The 14,046-nt window shown below is 50.8% G+C and overlaps 1 protein-coding gene across 1 annotated transcript in view; it reads right to left on the bottom strand.

Annotated features, from left to right (window-relative positions):
• The window catches only part of WDR25 (WD repeat domain 25), a 134,499-nt gene that overhangs the window by 31,898 nt on the left and 88,555 nt on the right, over positions 1–14,046 (bottom strand). The gene's annotated exons all lie outside the window — the stretch shown is intronic.

Raw genomic sequence — 14,046 nt, 5'->3', positions numbered from 1 at the left:
ACTTTACAATGGAGGCATGAATTAAAATAGGGTTCTAACAATGCAGCCACCCCCAAGGGCAGCGCAGCTCGGCGGAGTCTGGGCCCCTGCGCCGTGCACGGTATGCACCCATCTCTTCCAGGCGTCTCGGACCCTCAAGAAGCAACAGGGGGCAACGCACAGAGGCTCAGGCCTACTCTGGACAGGACAGATGGAGAGTGTGGGGCTGTCCTGCCTGGGCCGGAGAGAAGGAAACCAGAGCACAAGGGACTCTGCACCCTGAGACCTAGTCCATGGCCGAGACAGGGGCCCGCCCCACTTCCTTCCACCTCTGGTCGCCCCACCCACCCCAACCTTCAGCCCCTCCCCCTGACCAGCTCTTCCCCGGATGGTGGTGAGCCCCTGCATACGCCTTGCCTATGCCCAAAACAAGCAGGCTAACCCACCAACCCCGTTCTCAGGGTGAACAGGTAATCCCTTCTGGAAGGAAGTGGCCACTGGGATCCAGAACCTAAAACCACACATACCCTTTGATCAAGTCCGCATCTGGGAATTTACACACAGAGATGTTCGCCTTAGTGTAATAAAGGAAACACTGGGAATATGATAAATACCCAATAAGAGAGGGCTGGTTAAATACATTATAGTATATTGGGTAACTATTAAAAATTACATCATCCAAAAACTTTTTAACGATACAGAAACACTAAGGATATATTCAGTTTGGGGGAAATTACTTAAAAATGTAAATATATGCATTGAAAAACTGGAAGGAAGGACCCCAACTGTCAATGGTGGTTCTGGCTGTGTTGAAGTTGAATGCGTTATCTTCCTCATTATAGTTTTCCATTTTCCAAGTAGCCTGCAAAAAGCACAGATTACTCCTGTAATCTGAATGTCTGGAGAACAGCCTCCCTTTCTGCTCTCATGTCACGGGCACACCACGTCTCCAGGTCCCCGACATCCTTTTACACCTCTACCTCTGCACGCTGCCGGCACCCTGAGTCCACAGCCCCGCCCCCAATCCCCCAGCAGCTCGCGGCCCTGGACCCGGCTCTCCTCCCAGGTCTCTGGCTGCTCCTTTGCAAGCTCCCCTTCCTCTATCTTCTTTGGAAAATAATGTATCTACTCTTTTATTCTGAAGAGTAAATCCCACTCGTGGCAGACAAGTCAAACAGTCTGGAAAGGTGTGGAGTCCCCCAGTCCTGTGACGTGGTGGCTTGGGGCAGGCTGGGCACTCAGAGCCAAGCCTGGTGAGGGAGGCTGGGCTGGGCGGTGTGGAGCTGTCCTCACCAGGAAGGAAGGCCTGGACCTGCTCTCATGGGCACTGCAGGGCGCAGGGCCGGGAAGAGCTCTGAGCCCAAGGCGGTGTGTTCGGATTTGCGTTTCCAAATGATGATACTTGCCGTGGTGTGGAAGACGTAAGGGGGTGGGCAGTGAGCAGCGCTGGCGTCCCGGGGGGAGAGGGTGAGGAGCAGACCTGGTGAGGCTGCGGGGATGGAGAGGGAGTGGCTGTAGCAGACAGAAGGGGAAGGGATGGGGCCACGGCTGGCCCACCTGGCCCCTTGGTGCATATCGGGAAAAGACCCTCCTTCAGGTGGAGATCACCCCATGCTAGGGGCGTCGCTTGGCCAGCGGAGCATAGGCTGGATTCCAGCACCCAGCCGCCCCCCTGGCCAGGTGCCTGTGTGCAGTGGACGACCTGCACGACCCCAGAAGAGGGAAGCACAGGGTATGGGGGTGGTGAGGGGAGGGCAATCCTAAAGCCGCCAGGGAGGTTTCCCACATGGTCTAGCAACTTGGTGGATAACGGTGGCAACAGCAGGCGTGAGGCGTTTCCTGTAGCTTCTTTGAGTCTTGCAAACTAGGAAGATGTCCTACACGTGGCAGGTGCTCGGCAAGTGTTCAATGAATAAATGAATGAGGCAAACCAGGTAACCAGATCTTTTTTTAAAAAAATTTTAAGTGAAATACTAGAATTAAAAACTGAGAAATTCACTTGATATAAAAAGGGCATGCAGGGGGTGAGGAGAGATATCCACCCTTCATCTCCTCTCCGAATCCAGCATGATGAGTGGACCGCTCGGCACAGCCTAATTACAGGATGCGCCACGAGGTTTCCTCTCACACATCCCGTCATCCTTCTCAGCTTGAGCACTACATCTGTGAAAGGCACCAGGCGGTCTTCCCTCGGGGTAGGTAGGGAAGGCTGTGACCACCGGGAGAGTCTGCCCACTGGCGGGGTACACAGAACATCCACGTGCTGAAAACAGCACAGCTGTCAACACCGCCCTATAACTGGGGAGCTCTTGGTTGGGGCACGAATTTGGATTGCACAAACTTTCCTAAAGTCATAGAATCTTTGCAGAGTTAGGCTGCAGATTCACGGAGGTTGCTGTGACCATTTATTCGAGAAACACTGATTGAGCTGCTGACCCCATGCCAGCAATACAGAGTCTGGGGACACGATGCCAGGTTGGACAAGACCGTCGTGTCCCCCAGCCCTCACGCGGCTCACATTCCAGTGCGGGGGTGACACTTGCCAAGCAGCTACAACCCAGACTGAGAGAAGGAGGGGGGCACCCGACCCAGGGGGGCTTGGGAAAAGCCCCTGGAGAGGAGACAGCAGTGGAGGCCCACTGACAGGTGGCATCCAGCCAACAGAAGAGGGGAAACTCAAGGCCAGGAAAAAAATACATTCAAAGTCCACCTGGGGCCACGTGGGATCCAGTAAGCCCACCAGAGCCTCTCTCCCCACTGATTACAACAGGCTCTGGACAAAATGCAAAAAGCAGTTCCCCGAGAACGCTGCAAGTAAACACAAGCAGACAGACCCCGGAGAGAGGGCAAAACCTGGAGAAGTGAGCAGCATGAAGACGAGCTGCTATTTTCTTTTCTTGTTCTTTTTTTTTTTTTCTTCTTCTTCTTATTTTGTCTAACAGCTTTGACCAGCGAGTAGGCCCCCACTGGAGCTGTGGTGGCAGCTTCAAAATACATAAGGGAGAAAAGACAGAACTGAATAGAGAAATATACAAATCCACAATTATAGTTGGCGACCTCAACACTCCTCTCTCAATAATTGAAAGAACAAGTAGACAAAAAATCAGCAAGGATCTAGAAGAACTAACTGAACAATACCATCATCTAACTTGACCAACCTGTCATTTATAGAACACTCCACCGAACAACAGTGAAATACACATTCTTGCCAAGAGCGCATGGAACATTCAACAAAACAGACCATATTCTGGGCCATAAAAGTATTTAAATCATATAAAGTATGTTTTCTGAGCATAACAGAATTAATAACAAGGAAATTAACAACAGAAAGATATCAGGAAAATCCCTACAAATTTTGGAGCTGAGTAATAAGTTCTAAATATCCCATAGGTCAAAGAGGAGGTAAAAATAAAATTAGAAAATATGTTTTAATTGAATGAAAATGTAAATACTGCACAAGATTTGTGGGATGCATTCTTAGAGGAAAATGCATAGCATTAAAATGCTTATATTAAAAAGGATTTCGAATCAATGATGTAAATTGCTGCCTTAAGAAATGAGAAAAAGAAGAGCTAATTAAACCCAAAGCAAGTAGAAGAAAATAAATCTCTAGCCACACTGACTAAGGAAAAAAAAGAAGACATAAATATCAATATTAGGAATGAAACAGAAGATAGAACCTAAAGACATCAAAAAAGATAATAAAGGAATATTATGAACAAGTTTATGTATATAAATTTGATAACTTAGATGAACAAATACTTTGAGAGACACAAACTATCAAAGCTCATTCATGAAGAAATATACAGTCTGCACAGTCCTATATCAAACCTTAAGGAGACCACAATGAGACACCACCTCACACCCACTGGGATGGGGATAAGCAAAAAGACCCATAACAAGTGAGGTGAGGACAGGGGAAAATCGGACCCTTCCTATGTTGCAAAATGGTGCAACCACTCTGGAAGACAGTCTGGCAGTTTCTCAAAAGGTTACCCAGAGAGCGACCATGACTCAGTATTCTCACTCCTAGGCGGAGCCCAAGAGGAATGAAAACACAAGTCCACACAAAAACTTGTAAATGAATATTTATAATAGTATTATTATAAGAGCCAAAAAATGGAAAGAACACAAATGCCTATCAACTGATGAATAAACAAAATGCAGTCTATCTATACAATGGATTATTTGTCCATAAAAAGGAATGAAGTACTGACACACGCTACAACGTGGGTGAACCTTGAAAACATTATGTTAAGTGATATACTGTATGATTCTGTTTATATAAAATGTACAGAATAGGTGAATCTATAGAGACAGAAGGTAGATCAGTGGTTGCCAGGGGCTAGGGGTAGGGGACAGAAGTAGGGGAGCTGGGGTGACTGCTAAAGGGTAAAGGGTTTCTTTCTGAGGTGATGAAAATGTTCTAAACTGACAGTGATGATGGTTGTATAACTCTGTAAATATACTAAAAACGAACGAATTGTGTACTTTAAATGAGTGCATTGTATGGTATATGAATTACATCTCAACAAAGCTGCTATTGGGACTTCCCTGGTGGTCCAGTGGTTAAAACTCCACACTCCCAGTGCAGGGAGGCCGGGTTCGATCCCTGGTCAGGGAACTTGATCCCGCATGCTGCAACTAAGAGCCCGCATGCTGCAACTAAAGGAGCCTGCATGCTGCAACTAAAGATCCCACACGCCGCAACCAAGATCCCGCATGCCGCAACTAAGACATGAAGCAGCCAAATAAATTAATTAATTAATTAAAAGAAAAAAAAAGCTGCTACCAAAAAAATTTAATAAGTATTTAAAGTATATTAAGACAAAAAATAACTAGGGCATCAAACCCAAGATTTTTTTTGGATACTATTAGTTATGGCAAACTAAAATAAGTTTTTAGGTAAAACAAAAACTGTGAATCTATTTCATAAAAATATTAAATTTTTAAAAATCTCAAGGAGGAAAAAAAAACTCAACGACAGATGTTCAGTGTATGTAACACAGCTTATTTTAGTGGCAAAACGAATTACAAAGGTCACATACATTAGCATTACATGAATATTTTATTTATATAATCATTACGGGTCCAGAGTCTGCTTTGTATTTTCTGATACACCCTACTGCATCTTTAAGAGCCCAAGTGATCACACGGGGACGTGGCCCTCCTGAGTGCCACGCTCTCCCATTGTCACACACTGAGCTCCAGGTGGCAGCTCACATTTCAGGTTTTTAACTGGAGTCCGCTTGACGCCCCAAGAAAAGTGCTGCCGAGTCAAGGTGAAGAGAAGGACTGGGCTGGGGGCAGGAATCTGAGGTTCTGGATTCCAGGGACCCCTTCCCCAGCTTTGCCCAAGATTTTGGATGACCCAGGAGACACATGGGGACCCCCTGGCCACTTGTGAAGGCAGCCGGTGAGGCCGACAGATGCACCAAACATCAAAGAAATGCACGTTCCCCGTCCCTTCTTCCAGATCGTGAGCTCCTAGAGGGCCCTGGGACAGTGCCTGGTGTCTGGCGGGCGCTCAGTAAATGAGGTGTGTCCTCTTCCTACCACAGGGAGAGGGAGACCTGGGGTCAGATCCAGGCCCCACAGCGGCTGTCCACCCCTGCGCTGAAAGCTGAGCCTTTCAGGACTGGTTTCCACGTCTACCTGTGGAGGCAGAAGGGCCGCCCTCACAGAGGTGCCGGGGTTATGACTTCAGGCCTGAGGCCGCAGGGCCCACCACTGTCACGTTCACAGTGGGGTCCCTGACACCGGGCATCGAGCTGCAAGCGGCGGGACCGAGCAGGCACCTGCACTCAAGGGCTGCCCCATGCAGGCTTCTCCAAGAAGAAAGCACGCGGCTCTCACTGCCAAAGCTTTATTCACACCCAAGACCAACGCTTCCTTCGCCCTGTGAACGGGAGGGCCCGCAAGGGCGCGGGAATCAAGGCACCGGGTCAAGGTCTTACCCCCCTACCAACCAGCCCTGTGCTGGCTGCTGGAACCTTTCTGAACCTCGGGCACCCCGCCAGGGGGATGGGGTGACAGCAGCGCCTGGTACACCTCCCAGGACCACTGTGTCGCGGTAGGTGACACACAGGGAGGGTCCAGTACAGAGCCCGGCGGATGATGGCTGCCCAGGCCACGCCCCCGAGAGCACCCCACCGCCACCTGACAGATGGGGCACCGGGCGCCCGGAAGGGACAAGGACCCACGGCGCGTCACACAGAGCGGTGACCACGCTTCCCTCGGCACCAGGCTGCCCGAGAGCACCCCACCGCCACCTGACAGATGGGGCACCGGGCGCCCGGAAGGGACAAGGACCCACGGCGCGTCACACGGAGCGGCGACCACGCTTCCCTCGGCACCAGGCTGTCCGCGCCCTTCCCCGTCTCCACCTCCCTTAGGCTCCCGCTCTCATCTCATAAAAAGTCTGGCTGAAGGCAAAACTTAGCCAGAACTGCAGAAGTACGAAGAGTCCAAACAAAAGGCTTTTTAATATAAAGTTGACGAAAGAGACAAATGGAGAGTAATCAGAACCTCATTAGGGCAAACAAGCAACCTGCCTACGACGCCACGAAGACTGATGGCGCCCGGGAACCAGGAGGTGAAGGTGCTGAGTCTTCCAGACAGCTGCCACTGCAGGAACGGACATTTCAGGACACCCTCACCCACACCAGCAGAGACCCTGCAAAACACCATTCGGGACTCTCACTGACGCTCCCAAGCCCTGGCCCCCAGGGCTGTGGTTCGCCACTCGGGCTCTTCATCAGAATCACCTGGAGAGCTTTCACAACGCTGGAGGCCGAGACCGCCTGCAGGCGCGGGTGGGTATCCTCTAAGGCTCCGGGGGCTCTGACCACTGCACCAGGGCGGCCAGTCCAGACCAGCAACCACTGGCTGCGTGGCCAGCTGGCTCATTCCCCCTCGGGGCAGGACGCCCACGGTAGGTGCCGGAGAAGAGCGTGTTGACAGATGCTGACTCAGCTTCCACTTCACCTGGGTGGGCTTATCACTTGGGATTTCTTTTTACTTGGCCTGGATTAGGGCCGTTAGTCATTCCTGCAACAGTCCCATCCCATCCACCCAGCACTTCGCTAGGCTCAGGGAAAACAGCAGGAAAGGAGCAAACCCCTGCCCTCAGGGAGCTTACATTCTGTGGGGAAACTGCAGCAGAGTGAGGGGCTGTGACAACAGGCAGAGATGAGAACCCAAGCAGGTGGGAAGGACGAGCCAGAGGCCTCGCCCACTGTCACCTGCATGATAGGACACACACCTGCAGCGGCTTTGGCACAAAGCTCCAAAAGGAGGTCAAGGAATGGACTCAAGATCTGGAAGTCAAGACAGCCCTTTACAAACTTAAAAAGAAAGAAAGCTGTAGAACAAGCATGGACTATTGATGATTCGGGTCAAACCAACACTAGAGCAAAAAAAAGTGAGCTGGTCTGTCAGAGTAGATCTCATCCTGAGAACTACCTGAGCAGGTGGGGGTCGGTGTTTCGAGGCCCAGTGGGGACCTGAGGGCACCTGAGACTCCCTTCTCGGGAGCAGAGTAGAGCTATGCATCGGAAGTCATGCTCGGCCCCAGCCTGCCCAGTGTCGGCCCTGCCCACGGAAGGGAAGAGAACTGGAGCAGAGGCCAGGCTCCCAGTGTCGGGAGCCCCATGTCCCAGATTTTCCAGGGCTGCTCCAATTTGCGGTGCTCGATCCTGCTTGGCTGAGAGGGAATTTGCTGAGGTTGGGGTTCCAGAATTTAGTCTCGCAAAAAGGGTGATTCACTAAATATGCAATATGATTTTTCAGCCTCTGTAGGAGTTTTTCTACAACTTTAATTCATGATACAAGGGAGAAATTTTATTACCTATCCTAACTTTTGGCTCAAACTACATAGTCATCTTAAAGCAAACCTAAAAGTAACTACCTTGGAGCCTTTCCCACAGTGCTGGTGGGCCCTGCAGATCTGGAACTCTCCAGCTCCCATTCCCTGCCAGGCAAAGAGCCAGGGCCCTGCAAGGCTGGAAACTCCGTCATCTACGAGACACTGGGGCACACGAGAGCTCAGACTTGGCTGAGAGCTGCAGTGTTAGAACCACTGCACCAGCCCTCACCTGGCCCAGGATCTCCCAAGTCCTTGGCCTCTGTCTACACTTCTGGAATGACCAGTTACAGCTGAATTGCAGCTAGCCTTTATTTCCCATTTGTTGAAGGGCCCACTGCCTCTGCAGAAATCCCAGGGAGGCCACTGCCCCCCGAAATGTGGGCAGGTGGGTGCTCCTGCAGGGCTCCATCGTGATTGGAGGGGCGGCTGACCCCAGCAGCTCACTCCAAGTTACCCCCTGAGCACCTGCTCTGGTCCAGGTCCTGTGGGAGATGCCGGGGCACAGACATGACTGGACTGAGCCCCCTCACAGGCAGTTGTAAATGAACAGCTGTCAGGTGAAGGTGCCCACAGCCTATTTATCACTGAGATAGGTCACAGGTGGTGCAGGTCAATCGAGGACGAAGACCAAGGGTGCTCACGTGAGAGAAGCATGGGACCTCTATGTTCGGAGGCCCTTTGAGACCTGGCTTCTCAAAGTGTGGTCCATGGCCCGTCTGCCTCTGCATCTCCTGGGAGCTTGCTGAAATGCAGGATCTCACCTGCAAAGGACTGAATGTTTGTGTTCCCCCTCAAAATCTATATTTTGAAGCCCTAATCCCCAATGTGACGATATCTGGAGATGGGGCCTTTGTGAGGTTTGGATGAGGTCATGAGGGTGGAGGTCCCATGATGGGAGTGGTCGCCTTAAAAAGGGATGAAGAGCCCAGAGCTTGCTCGCTCTCCATCACGTGGGGACACAGCAAGAGGCAGCTATCTACAAACCAGGGGGAGCCCCCTCACCGGAACCCGACCACCCTGGCACCCTGATCTCGGACTTCCAGCCTCCAGAACAATGAGAAATAAACATCTGTTGTTTAAGCCTCCCAGGCTGTGGTATTTCATTACAGCAGTCTGAGCTGACTAAGACATCATCTTGCTGAAACAGAGTCTGCATCCTAACAAGAGTCCCAGGTGCTCTCCTACGCACAGGAGAGTTAAGAGGCCCTGCTTTAAAGATGACCTCATCCTGCCCCTTTACTATACCACGGGGGAAACCCTTGACTGAGAGAGGCTTCAGTTTACAGATTTGCCTAAAATCAGCCAGCTAAGCAAGTAGGAGAGGGAGGGGAGGATGGGGACCCAGGTCTGCTGGATCTCAGGCCAATAAGCACTGGCGGCCCAGAGGGGCTTGGACCCACATGGTAACATGAAGGTCAGACCACAGACATCTTGGGTTCCAGACCATACCCACGTTGGAGCAGACTGTACGGAGACAGAAGAGTCAGAAAATCCTGTACTGGCAGCACGGAGCCAGCACGAGTAAGCAGGCTCGGAGGGCTCGTGCGGAACACATCCTGCTGACCTGCTGGAAATGAAGCCAGGCACTGTGCAGTGACGAGGGATGTGATCCAATCATCAGACCAGAGCAGAGAGAGATGGGCCAAGAAAAGACAGGGGAGCCAAACAGCCCATTTGCGGTAACGCACTGGGCTGGACCAGCGAAGTCCAGAATCCCAACATTCATCATGTGGCTAAGCTTAAGGAATAAAAGTCTATGACTGGAAAGTAGCTTTAAAGTTATCTGTTCCAACTACTCCTCAGACCCGGCGAGAGGCTGTCTGGCCACACCGTCCTGCTCCAGTGGTGGGCTCAGCTCCATCGTCGGAAACCTACCCCTTACCTTCAAAACGCTGACTCACTTTAACCCAGCAATTTGAGTTCTGGGGCACAAGCTGCAGGAAATAAACTGCAAATGTGGAAAACACTAGATGCACAAATGTGTCTCACAGTGGAATGTACAACAAAGTAGACTGGGATGGCTTGTCTGGAGCTTATAACAAGGGAGGGAAGCGACCCACATACCCCTGACTGAGGCACGGTTCTCTGGAAAAGACATTCTCTGAGCGCACGGTTTCCACAGGGAGCCCATAATAGGGTGAGGCGCAGCGGCACCCACCTTGTCAGCCAGATCAGGAGGATCAGTCCCGACAAGCCATAGCGTGGCACACACCCCAGCCAGATGCGTCTTAGCAGGGATCGGCCAGGTCAGAAATATTTTTGGCTTTGCGGGCCATGTGGTCTCGGTTGCAATTACTCAACTCTACCACTGTGGTGTGAAAGCAGCTGCAGCCGATACACACATGAATGAGAGGAACTGCATGCCGATAAAACTTTATTTACAAAAACAGGCAGCAAGTCAGACTGAGCCCCAAGCTGCAGCTTGCCGATCCCTGATCTCTACCTTCACGTCTATTAACTTTAAATGGCAAACCAAACCAAACAAAAGGAAATGTCCTAAAATCCAACCTCAGGAAATGGTTTAATAAGCTAAACCATTTGAAATTGACTCATTCCATCCTATTTATCGAGTGCCTGCTGTGTCAGACACGGCTCTGAGTGCTGAGGATAAGGCATGGAGCAAATTAGCCAAGCATACTGCATCAGAGGAATGTACTAAAAATCTACAAGAATTCATTTCACTGTAAGGAAAACCCTTACAATGCTGTGTGAAAAGCAAAATACAAAACCGTATAAACATAAGACCAAGCAATGTTTTAAAAAACACACAGTGGAAAAGAACAATGAAATAAAAATATTTAAATGTTACTAATGTTTACCTTTGGCTGGCTCGACTACCCCTTCTCTCTGTTTCTATTTTCTAGTTTTTTCATATCATCACATATTACTTTTATAATAATAACAGTCCTTCCATTGTTTTTAAAAGAGGAAACCTGTCTTGATTTTAAGCTAAGGTCTGTGTCCCTCCTGCAGTTTCCACGGCTGCCCCTGAAGGCAGTCAGAAAAAGACAAGCCGTTCTGCCCTAGGTGTTCCTACACTCACCAGGGAGGGCTGGAGAGTTCAGCACCTGGGACAGAGCCCCAGGCCCCACGGGAGCCCAGCAGGAGGGCAGAGAGCCACCCCAGGTGGCCGTCCACGCCTTTCCTCTCTGGCCCTCCTGCTGGGTCCATACAAGGCACTTGGGCCACACCTATCAGAGGAAACAGAACTGAAGCAGGAAAGAGACTGGACCCCTGAGTCTGGCTGATACAAATGGAAACAGTCCTTGTGACCCAGCAAGGGAGGACAGGCAGTCAGATTGTTGGTAAAAAGGAAGTAAAAACAAATATTGCACAGATCCCTTTACCCACATTACTAGCTGGGGAGAGACTGGCAAACATGCCAATACCAGTCACAGCAACATCTGCTCCTAATTGCTTCTCCCCCAGCATTCTCAGAACGCGTCAGCTGGCGTCTGCCCTAGGAGAAAATCCGATATTTTTAACAAAGTCTTAAATCAGATGGCGTCCTTGATGAGTAATTTCTTACGTGTTTGGTCTTTGAGGCTAAAAACAGCATACCTCTAAGGGACGTGGCCGTCACCAGGGGCTGGTTGATCAGGTGGCCCCGCTTCAAACAGCATGACTAAGAGTTTCCAACTCCAGCAGCACTTTCCAATGTCTTCTTTCATTTATCATGTATTTATATCCCATATACTAGTGTTCTAGTGCTTTTAAAAGTCCACACATCCACTTCTTTATGGGTAACTTTTCTCTCTTTTCCAAATATTCTTGTTTTAAAAAACAGTCTCTTGTAAAAGAAAAATGTGTGTTTTTTTTAAAAAAGAGTACATCTCTCTATGCTCTAATTCTCCCACTTGTGAAGTACTTTAGGCAAAATACCTATGGATAAAACATCCTGTTCTCTTTAAGGAAACTGTCTCTGGTTTTAGGTTCTCCTGCAAACACCAGCGGCCCCTTCCCACAGCCTGGGGGGAAAGTGCCTTCCTGCCGTGGCCGGTCTGACGCACCAACTCGCCTTTCGAATCCGGCACTGGAGGTCTCGTCCCACCTCCTTCCATCCTGGCCACGCAGAACGGCCTCTGCTCAGTGAAGACCTGCTAGGGGGCTGCACCTGCCCAGGATGGGGCAGGAGGCGGCCCTGGAGGGGGATGCCTTTAGGTAGAGGCTTTGGCGCTGCAGATGCAGCAGGATAGAGCCCTTCGGCGTGGGACCACTGACTCCCCTGAATCCCTAATGGAGGAGGACGCTCTCTGACGTTCCACACCCTCTTCTTTCAAGGTCAAGATCAAAGCAGGCATCATCACGAACTACCCTGTAGCATTCTAGTGGCTGTCTGCCTCCTTCAGACCAGGGTGGTACTTCTCAGAGCTTGAAACAGCCATCCTGAAATCACTGAGCCCCCCAGAGGCAGGAGGCAGTCAGGCTCTTCCCCATTGTCCCTCCCTGAGCCCCTCTGCACCCCTCAACCCAGCCCCCCTGCTCACAAACCTCCCATGGCTCCCCGCTGCTGATCCAAACCCAGACTCACGGCATTAAAAGCCTCTCTGCCCGGCCTGTCCCACTGCCTGGGGCCCACGCCTGGCCAAGTTGAGCAGGCCACTGGCCATGTACACACCTTGTATCCCCCAAGTTGAGCAGGCCACTGGCCATGTACACACCTTGTATCCCCCAAGTTGAACAGGTCACTGGCCATGTACACACCTTGTATCCCCCAAGTTGAACAGGTCACTGGCCATGTACACACCTTGTATCCCCCAAGTTGAACAGGTCACTGGCCCTGCACACACCTTGTATCCCCCATCCCGTGTGACTGCCCTCTGCCTCCAACCACTCATTCAGTCACCCACGGTCTGCTGAGTGCCTACTATGTGCCAGGCACTGTTCTAGGAGCTAGAAGTCAGCAGCAAACAAAACAGACAAAAATCCCTGCCCTGGAAGAGCTTACATTCGAGGGGATGGAGACAAGGCAAATAGACAAGTAAAATCCATAGCGTGCCGGGTGATGATAAATGCTATGGAGAGAAAAGAGGTGGCAGGGGGACTAGTGAATGCCAGGGGTGGCTGGCACGGCGGTCCGGGAAGGTGGCATTTGAGCAGAACCCTGTAGGAGGGAGGGAGCCTCTCCAGAGAAAACTGGGAGGAGAGCATTCCAGGCAGAAAGAGCAAAGTGCAAAGGCCCTGAGGCAGGACTGTGCTGGTGTGTTCTAGGAAAGGCAAGGAGGCGGGTGGGGCTGAGGCTGAGCGGAGATCATGAGGCCTGGTGGGCCGCCGTAGGGACACAGCTTTTCCTGTGAGTGAGACCTGAGCCTGGAGGGTTCTGACCAGAAGAGCAGCACATCTGACTTCCACTGTCACAGGCCACTCTGGCTACTGTGTTGAGAACAAACCGTAAGGGGTCGGTGGGGCGGGGAAGACAGATACCGGAGAGGAAACTACTGCAATTATCCGAACAAGAGACAAGGGCAGCTTAAACCCGAGTTACCACTGGATTTGCTGATGGTCTGGGTGTTGGGGGGATGACAGGGGGAGCGGAGAAAGGGATGATTCTGATGGTTTGGGCCTGAACAACCAGAAGGATGGAGTTGCCACTTCTTTTTTTTTTTTTGGCCACACTGTGTGGCATGCGGGATCTTAGTTCCCTGACCAGGGATCGAACCCATGCCCCCTGCACTGGGAACGTGGAGTCTTAACCGCTGGACCGCCAGGGAAGTCCTGGAGTTGCCGTTTCTTAAGTTAGGGAAGCAACAGGAGCGGCAGGCTGTGGTGAAGGACGGGAGTGGACATCGCTTCTCTATGGGACTGACGGTGACCAGCCTTTAAGCCCCAACGGGAACACGGTCTCCTCCGAGAAGCCTTCCTTACACCGAGCTGAGCTGAAAGCTCACCCACTCTGAATGCCGGCCCCTCCCTCCCCACCACCCCTCCTCTCACTCACACATACACACACACACACAGAGCACTTCTCCACCCCACTTATTTGTAGCCACATATTATTCCCTTGAGTAATCTGAGGCTGATTCATTTTATAACATCTGGAAGCATTTGCACACAGTAGGTACTCAACAAATATTTTTAGTAATATGCTGTATAGAATTGCACCTATGATGCTTTAATAATCTAACAACTCAAGGATGTTCTTTCAAAACATCTAAAAATTATGCTTCCCACTGATTAAATATTAAGTGGTAATTATTCCA

This window comes from Balaenoptera musculus, chromosome 2 (assembly GCF_009873245.2).
Source record: "Balaenoptera musculus isolate JJ_BM4_2016_0621 chromosome 2, mBalMus1.pri.v3, whole genome shotgun sequence".
Classification (NCBI taxonomy): Eukaryota; Metazoa; Chordata; class Mammalia; order Artiodactyla; family Balaenopteridae; genus Balaenoptera; species Balaenoptera musculus.
Note: the sequence above shows the minus strand (reverse complement) of the source record. Positions and strands in the feature narration are given on the sequence as shown.